Source organism: Lampris incognitus, chromosome 2, assembly GCF_029633865.1.
Source record: "Lampris incognitus isolate fLamInc1 chromosome 2, fLamInc1.hap2, whole genome shotgun sequence".
Classification (NCBI taxonomy): domain Eukaryota; kingdom Metazoa; phylum Chordata; class Actinopteri; order Lampriformes; family Lampridae; genus Lampris; species Lampris incognitus.
The window spans coordinates 128045424-128053301 of record NC_079212.1 but is presented as its reverse complement, the minus strand read 5'-3'; the positions used below and the strand labels follow the sequence as shown (position 1 = coordinate 128053301).

Genomic DNA, 7878 nt, shown 5'->3' with positions numbered 1-7878 from the left:
TCAGTGTCTGGAATTCATTCACACCAGTCTTGTAACAGGTCTTTAAAAAGCTGCACGGCAAAATTATACATTTAAAAAAAATGCAGATTTCATGGTTAGAAAGTACAGAGTCCAAGCATGGGGAGCTGAGTGTTTTCAGCAGAATTTTTCGTGACAGTATTTTCTCCCGTGGAGAATTTGAGCAAAGAGGGATCCTACTGTGAGAGACCCAGCATAATGATAATTTAAAGAGCTGTATGTTACCAGCCCACATTGCAATGCACTACCTTAAGGGATAAAAGGAAGCTCCCAATGTTGATCTGAAGAAGAGACCTAAAGGAAACCACTATACGTTACTAGAATAAATAGTGCCACAGTTAAGATTTAGTATTGTTGGACACGTTCAAAAGTGTATCCACAGCAATGTCTTGATGCACGCTCAATAATCCAGGTAAGACAATCAAAGAAGGTTGAATCAGTTCATTTGGATACAACATGTATTGACAGATACGTTTCATCACTCAACTAAGACTGAAGATGTCACTTAGTTGAGTGATGAAACGTATCTGTCAATAAACGTTGTATCCAGATGAACTGATTCAACCTTCTTTGATGTCCACAGCAATGTGGTTTTAAATGCCCAAGGGCTATTTTGTTAAGAGAACTACTCACAGCCTCTTACTGTGATAAAAGCCAAGATGCATTATTTACATGAGGCATATGTGTGTGTCTGTTAATGTTTGTCCACACAGTCTGTTTCTTTGTTCCCCTATCTTACAATATGGTATTGATAAACTAACCAATACAATGTATATATAGGCTGAAAAAAATCACAAAATAAGGCAGAAACTGTTGATATCTATGCTGAATTATAAGAAATACTTTAAAGGAGTAATTCTCAAAGCTATGTTACAGAACATGAACCCTACATGCAGGCACAAAACATACACTATCTTCTGTTAGATGTGTATATATTTATGACACCATTACTTCATGCATGCTCAGCAACTTTTAGGCTGGTGGGAGCTTCACCTCAGCGTTAGTGTGAAGCTGTAACCAGTGAATGTATGAGGATGCTTTGTAAGGACTTGGTGTAGGCTTTGCGATGTGTGGGAGGGATGTGCTATGGACCTCCACAATATGGGAGGTCATTATGTGGGAAGTAGCCTGCAGGAGGAAGCATAGCAGCACCACTTATACACCTGATCTGTGAAATCAGGCCACTGCCTACAAGGTTTTGCCTAATTTTTCATTTTTTTCTTTTCTCTCTCTCCCTGTTAAGTAATGACCAGTAAAGCTAACCCTCACCTCTATCGCTGGCTAAAAAAAGTTTTTATCGTAGGTTGATAAATGTGTAAAGCTGAAATAGTTTGGCCGGGAGACTGACAGATGGAAGAGCTAAAGGTCCCTGATTCAATCCCGAATTTCAGCAGAAAAACGGGAGGAAATGTTGAAAAAATGCACCATACTGAACTGTTTCAAAATGTTGAATTCAAGTCAATCACAGTGTGAAGTTGGCAAGTAATACTTTGTTGTAAAGCTTTTACTCAAACTTAACTAATCCACACCGAAGGTCATTTAATGAATAAGGAAGCTTTCTTGAGTGTGTTAAGCCTGTTTTTTCCTATGATGTCAAATTTAAAGAGAGAGAGAGAGACTAAGGTTAAGTAATCTCCAGCATGATGACTACTACATTAGAGCTGTTTTTCAACAACACATGAAGGTCACATTCACACTTTGACTTTATCAAAGTGAGTTAGGAGCGAGTGCAAATACTTGGAGGTTGCTGCCTTGGTAAAGCTGGTGCAGGTAGATGAACTCACAGAGGAGGTTGATAATTTAGACCAACTCTATGCATAAAGACATATACACTGATCAGCCAAAACATTAAAAAACACCTGCCTAATTCTGTGTAGGTCCCTCTTGTGCCACCAAAACAGCTCTGACCTGTCGAGGCATGGACTCCACAACACCTCCGAAGGTGTCCTGTGGTATCTGGCACCAAGATGTTAGCAGCAGATCCTTTAAATCCTGTAAGTGGCGAGGTGTGGCCTCCATGGATCGGACTTGTTTTTCCAGCACATTCCACAGATGCTTGATCAGATTGCGATCTGGGGAATTTTGAGGCCAAGGCAATGCCTTGAATGCTTTGTCATGTTCCTTAAAATATTCCTGAACAATTTCTGGATAGTGGCAGGGCACATTATCCTGGTGAAAGAGGCCACTGCCATCAGGGAATACCATGACCTGAAGGAATGTGCCTGGTCTGCAATAATGTTTTGGTAGGTGGTACGGGTCAAAGTAATACCCACATGAATGCCAGGACCCAAGGTTTCCTAGCAGAACATTGCCTTGCCTGCTGGCTTGCCTTCTTCCCGTAGTGCATCCTGGTGCCATCTCTTCCCCAGGTAAATGACGCACATGTACCCGGCCATCCACATGATGTAAAAGAAAAGCCTTTGGTCGCCACGAGTGTTAATGAGCCTTGGGCTCCCATTACTCTGTCGCCGGTTCACCGGTTGTCCTTCCTTGGACCACTTTTGGTAGGTACCGACCACTGCATACCAGAACACCCCACAAGACCTGCCGTTTTGGAGATGCTCTGACCCAGTCATCTAGCAATCACAATTTGGCCCTAGTCAAAGTTGCTTCCCTATTTTTCCTGCTTACAACACATCAACTTCAAGAACTGACTGTTCACTTGCTGCCTAATATATATCCCACCTCTTGGAAGGTGCCATTGTAATGAGATAATCAATGTTATTCACTTACCTGTCAGTGGTTTTTATGTTTTGGCTGATCGGTGTATGTGACATATAATATGAAAAAAGAAGAAAGAAAGCCACTGTAGAAATTGCAAGAAAGTAGAGACGGACAATTTCTCTTATTGACTACACGAACGTGTGTGTCTTTTATTTTATCTACAAACTAACAGCCCAAGCAACATGACGATGCTCCAACCAATCATCGCCGTAGCGCACACTGTCAACCCGGAAACACTTTTTCTTAAAATGACCAGAACCTATTATGGTGAACTATGTCCATAGAGTCTGCTACATGCGTCCCCCCCAGAATTCACCATAATAGAAAAAGTCAATGTGGAGGGGGGTGGATGGCCCGGCCGCAACGGCTTCATCGAACTGGTGCGGAGGCCGGGAGGGCCCACAGAAGAGGCCTTAGAGACCCTGCGGCAGTGTGGGGGTAGGGTGGGGGGTAGAGGAACCTTCAGGTCCTTGTTGGGGGGTAGAACCAGGGTAGGAGGGCACCCCCGCCATGGGGGCTGGGCAAGTCCAACAGGTTGGTCCAAGACCAGGTAATAAGTTTGAGGCGATCCACTGAAATGCACTCTGGCTTGTTGCCAACTTCTATGACAAAGTGCTTGTTCCCTGTCTCTAGGACGCAGAATGGCCCATTGTAGGGAGGCTGCAGGGGTCCACGGTGGGTGTCATGGCGGATGAAAACATATTCCGCTGACTGCAGACTTCTGGAGATGTGAGACTGTGGGAAGCTGTGTTGCAAAGTGGGGACCGGTGCAAAAGCTCTGGCATTATCCAGTAGCGTGGTCCGTTGATGGGCTGCAGACCAGGGAACTGTGGTGTTGGGGACGAACTCCCCTGGGACCCACAGCGGCTGTCCATAAACAAGTTAAGTGGACGAGGATTGGCGGTCCGCCTTAGGGGTGGTCTTGATGCCCAGCATAACCCATGGGAGCCTGTCGTCCCAGCTGCTATCCTTGAGGCTGGCCCGAAGAGTCGCCTTCATAGAGCGATGAAACTGCTTGCACAACCCGTTGGCCTGCGGGTGGTACGCGATGGTGCGATGGAGATTCACCCCTATGATCTCTGCGACTGCGTTCCAGAGCTCAGACGGCTACGTCGGTGGACGTCGTTGATGACAGTGGGATGGCTTCTGTTCATCGAGTGGTCCTGTCCACCATAATGAGGAGTTAAGTAAAACCGTGGGAGGGGGGCAGGGGGCCCACTAGGTCCATGTTTACATGGTTGAACCTTCTTTCAGGCACCGGGAACTGTGCCAGGGGGGCTCTGCTGTGGCAGTGCACTTAAGAGCAGTGACACTCCACGCAGGTGTCAACCCTGTCTCTCATGTCTTTTTTGAGCTCGTGCAAGATGAACTTGGCCGCCAGTAGTCTTTGAGACGGCTTTTTACCAGGGTGGGAGAGGCCATTGACAGCGTCGAAAACACGCTGCCTCCGGCCAGTGGGAATGACGGGCTGGGGCTGACCTGTGGAGACATTGCGTGATGCTAGCGTTGTCCAAAGCCACATCCTCGAAATGCAGCCCTGTGACAGCCGTCCTAAAAGCCCGCACCTCCGGGTTGTTGGCCTGGTCAGCTGCCATGCGGGCATAGTCAAGACCCAAGTGGATGGCCCCTGCAATGGCCCGGGACAGGCAGTCGGCAACAAGATTGGTTTTGCCAGCAACATGTTGTACATCCGTGGTGAACTCCGAGATGTAGGAGAGCTGTCGTTGCTGGCGGGCGGACCATGGCTCAGCCACCTTGGCCATGGTAAACGTCAGTGGTTTGTGGTTCACAAACACCGTGAACTGGCGGGCCTGCAGCAGGGAATAGAAGTGTTGAACAGTGAGGTAGAGAGCGAGGAGCTCCCGGTTGAAGGTGTTATACTTCTGTTCGCTGGTGCGTAACTGTCTGCTGAAGAAAGCGAGCGGCTACCGAGTGCCGTTCACCCACTGCTTGTGCACCGCCCCGACCGCGTAGTCTGAAGTGTCTGTGGTAATGGCGATCAGAGCCTTGGGTGATGGTTGCTCCAGCATTGTTGCATCAGCCAGAGCAGTCTTAGCATCCACAAATGCCTTATCCCTCTCCGCAAAACAGTCCACAGTGTGTTTGGTGGCCTTGCCTTTCAGGGCCTCATACAGTGGTAGTATGAGTTGAGCAGCTTGGGGGATAAAGCCGTGGTAAAAGTTCACCATGCCGAGGAACTCCTGTAGGGACTTGACTGTGAGTGGTTGCGGACCTCCAGTCCTCATTCGCTGAACTGGTTTACGGACAGCCGCTGTGGGTCCCAGGGGATTTTGTCCCCAACACCACGGTTCCCTGGTCTCCAGCCCATTAATGGACCACACTCCTGGATAACACCAGAGCTTTTGCACCGGTCCCCACTTCGCAACACGGCCTCCCACAGTCTCACATCCCTGCAAGTTTGCAGTTGGCAGAATATGTTTTCATCTGCCACGATGCCAACCGTGGACCCCTGCAGCCTCCCTATGACGGGCCGATCTGCATCCTGGAAACCGGAAATAAGCACTTTGTCATGGAAGTCGGCAACAAGCCAGAGCGCATTTCAGTAGATCGCCTCAAACCGGCTCACCTGGATTTCGACTGACCGGTTGGACTTGCTCAGCCCCCATGGTGGGGGCGCTCTCCTACCCCGCCCCCACCCCACAACAAGGCCCCTAAGGTTCCTCCACCACCTGCCCTACCCCCACACCGCCGCAGGGTCCTTAAAGCCCCTCCTGTAGACACCCTGGCCTCTGCACCTGTTCGGCGAAGCCCCCCCTCCGCCCCCCTCTACGTTGACTTTTTTATTATTATGGTGAATTCTGGGGGGACGTATGTAGTGGACTGTATGGGCACAATTCACCATAATTGGTTGACATTCTGTGTTAGGTAGACACGGGCCCTTCAAGAAAGGGTTTCTGGTTTGAGAGGGCGGAGCGAGGGCTAGGATTGTGATTTTGTACAGTTCGTGTAGTCAGTGAGAGAAATTGTCCGTCTCTACTTTCCTGTAATTTCCACACTTGATACAAATACAGCTCTCCTGGTGACGCACATAACGCGCCGCGGCTCACTGGCGATAGCGGCACGTCTTTACATTTCACCCTGGCTGTTATTACAGCCTACATAATTTTTTTTTGTCATTTACATGAAATGGCCCAAATAAAGACTTGCAGATCATTTTCAGAAACTCTTATTTTATATAAGATGTGGGTATTTGCAATGAATGCAAAAACCAAATAAAAATGATTCATGGTTGCAAGGGCATCTCCTGGTATGGTTTGTTTTTCCGATTAAGTGAAGTCAAGTCAAGTCAATTTTATTTGTATAGCCCAATATTACAAATTACAAATTTGCCTCAGTGGGCTTAACAGCAACACAGCATCCTGTACCTGCTGAATTACTTCTGACCAATTAACAAAAGCTATTGGCAATTAAATGACATCGTTTGTGAAATATGGGCTTAATTCCAACAGAGTGGTGGCAGACTGAGGACACCTCCACCTCCTCCCATTTTCAATTCCATCCATCCATTATCTGAACCACTTATTCTGCTCTCAGGGTCGCGGGGATGCTGGAGCCTATTCCAGCAGTCAATGGGCAGCAGGCGGGGAGACACCCTGGACAGGTTGCCAGGCCATCACAGGGCCAAGACACACACACACACACACACACACACACACACACACACACACACACACACACACACACACACACACACACACACACACACACACACACTTGTTTCGCTATCCTTATGAGGACCCCTCATTGACTACTTTTATTTCCTAGCCCTTAAACCTAACCTTAACCATGCAAACTACATGCCTAACCCTAACTCAACCTAACCCTAATTCTAACCTTAACCCTAAAACCAAGTCCTAACCCTAAAATAGACCCTTTTACTTGTGAGGACCAGTAAAATGGCCACACAAGGTAGGTGGTTTCTGGTTTTTCTATCCTAATGTGGACTAATGAGGACATTTGGTCCACATTAGGATAGTTAAACACACACACACACGCGCGCACACACACACAAAATTGTCATCTCTTAAGCAACAGTTAGGGTTAGGGTTTGGAAGGCGGTGGGAGGTGTTGGAGGAGGCGGGGAGGAGTTGGAGGTGTCCTCCGTCTGCCGCCAGACCCATCTCCTTAATTTCGACCGTGTGACTCAGACATACCAAAAGAGGCAAAGATGTAAGTATTATTAAGGGAGAAAGCTACCGAAACAAGAGGCAAAATAATACTTGATGCAAGGCCGACCCCTGGTGATAATCTGACGAAGTCGCACAATTAACTTTTTTTTTTTAACAGCGCTGCGGGAACTTTGCCTCTGATTGGTTAAAATTAGAAATAACCAATCCGAAGCGTACGACCGCTTTCGTCACACGGAAGTTTCATATAAATAGCGTTGTTAAAACAGCGTAGGTAACCGTGCCGAAATAGCTCAGTTGGGAGAGCGTTAGACTGAAGATCTAAAGGTCCCTGGTTCGATCCCGGGTTTCGGCAGGTTGGGACATTACCATCTTTTATCTTAAGCAACAACAACATTTTCGTTTTTATCGTAAGTAAATTATAGCTTTAACATTATATGCACCTTCACTAATATAGTCTTCTTCAGTCAATTCGGTTCTGTTAAATTGTTAACTGTACATTTTAGACGTGTTACATGAGAATAGACTGCGATATAATTCTGATATATAAAGTAGTTACATGTCAAGGTGATCAAATTTTGAGATCCAAAGATGAGGTGTTGCCAACTGGAAAATGTGATAATGTGGCGGACACTAGGGGCTATGCCTCTCACCCAGCAGGGCTGGGGGCGTGGTTTACGTTCCCGGGCTCTCTGGGGCAAGGTTGTTCCTGTTTCAGTTTGGTTTTGGAGCTGAGGAATGAAGTTCAAACTCGCCTTCGTCTCCTTTGTTTTTCCTAATCCTGTCACAATAAAACAAGTTCAAGTTGTTTTATTTGTTTTGTTTGTTTTATTTTAACAGTACAGCGTGGCAGTTATCGCTGGCAATGAAATGCTTAGGCATCAGTTCAACCTAAAAAAAAAGAAAAAAAGCTAAAGAATATGACCTAACATTAAGTTAAAACGAAAAAAAAACAAAAACTAAAAAACATTAAAAAAAAGGCTATATA

The 7878-nt window shown here is 46.6% G+C and overlaps 1 non-coding gene across 1 annotated transcript; it reads left to right on the top strand.

The window, feature by feature from the left end:
* Positions 1-7172: 7172 nt before the first annotated feature.
* Positions 7173-7245, top strand: trnaf-gaa (transfer RNA phenylalanine (anticodon GAA)). The gene has a single exon. It is a non-coding gene; the product is annotated as a tRNA-Phe (tRNA).
* The last annotated feature ends 633 nt before the right edge of the window (positions 7246-7878 follow it).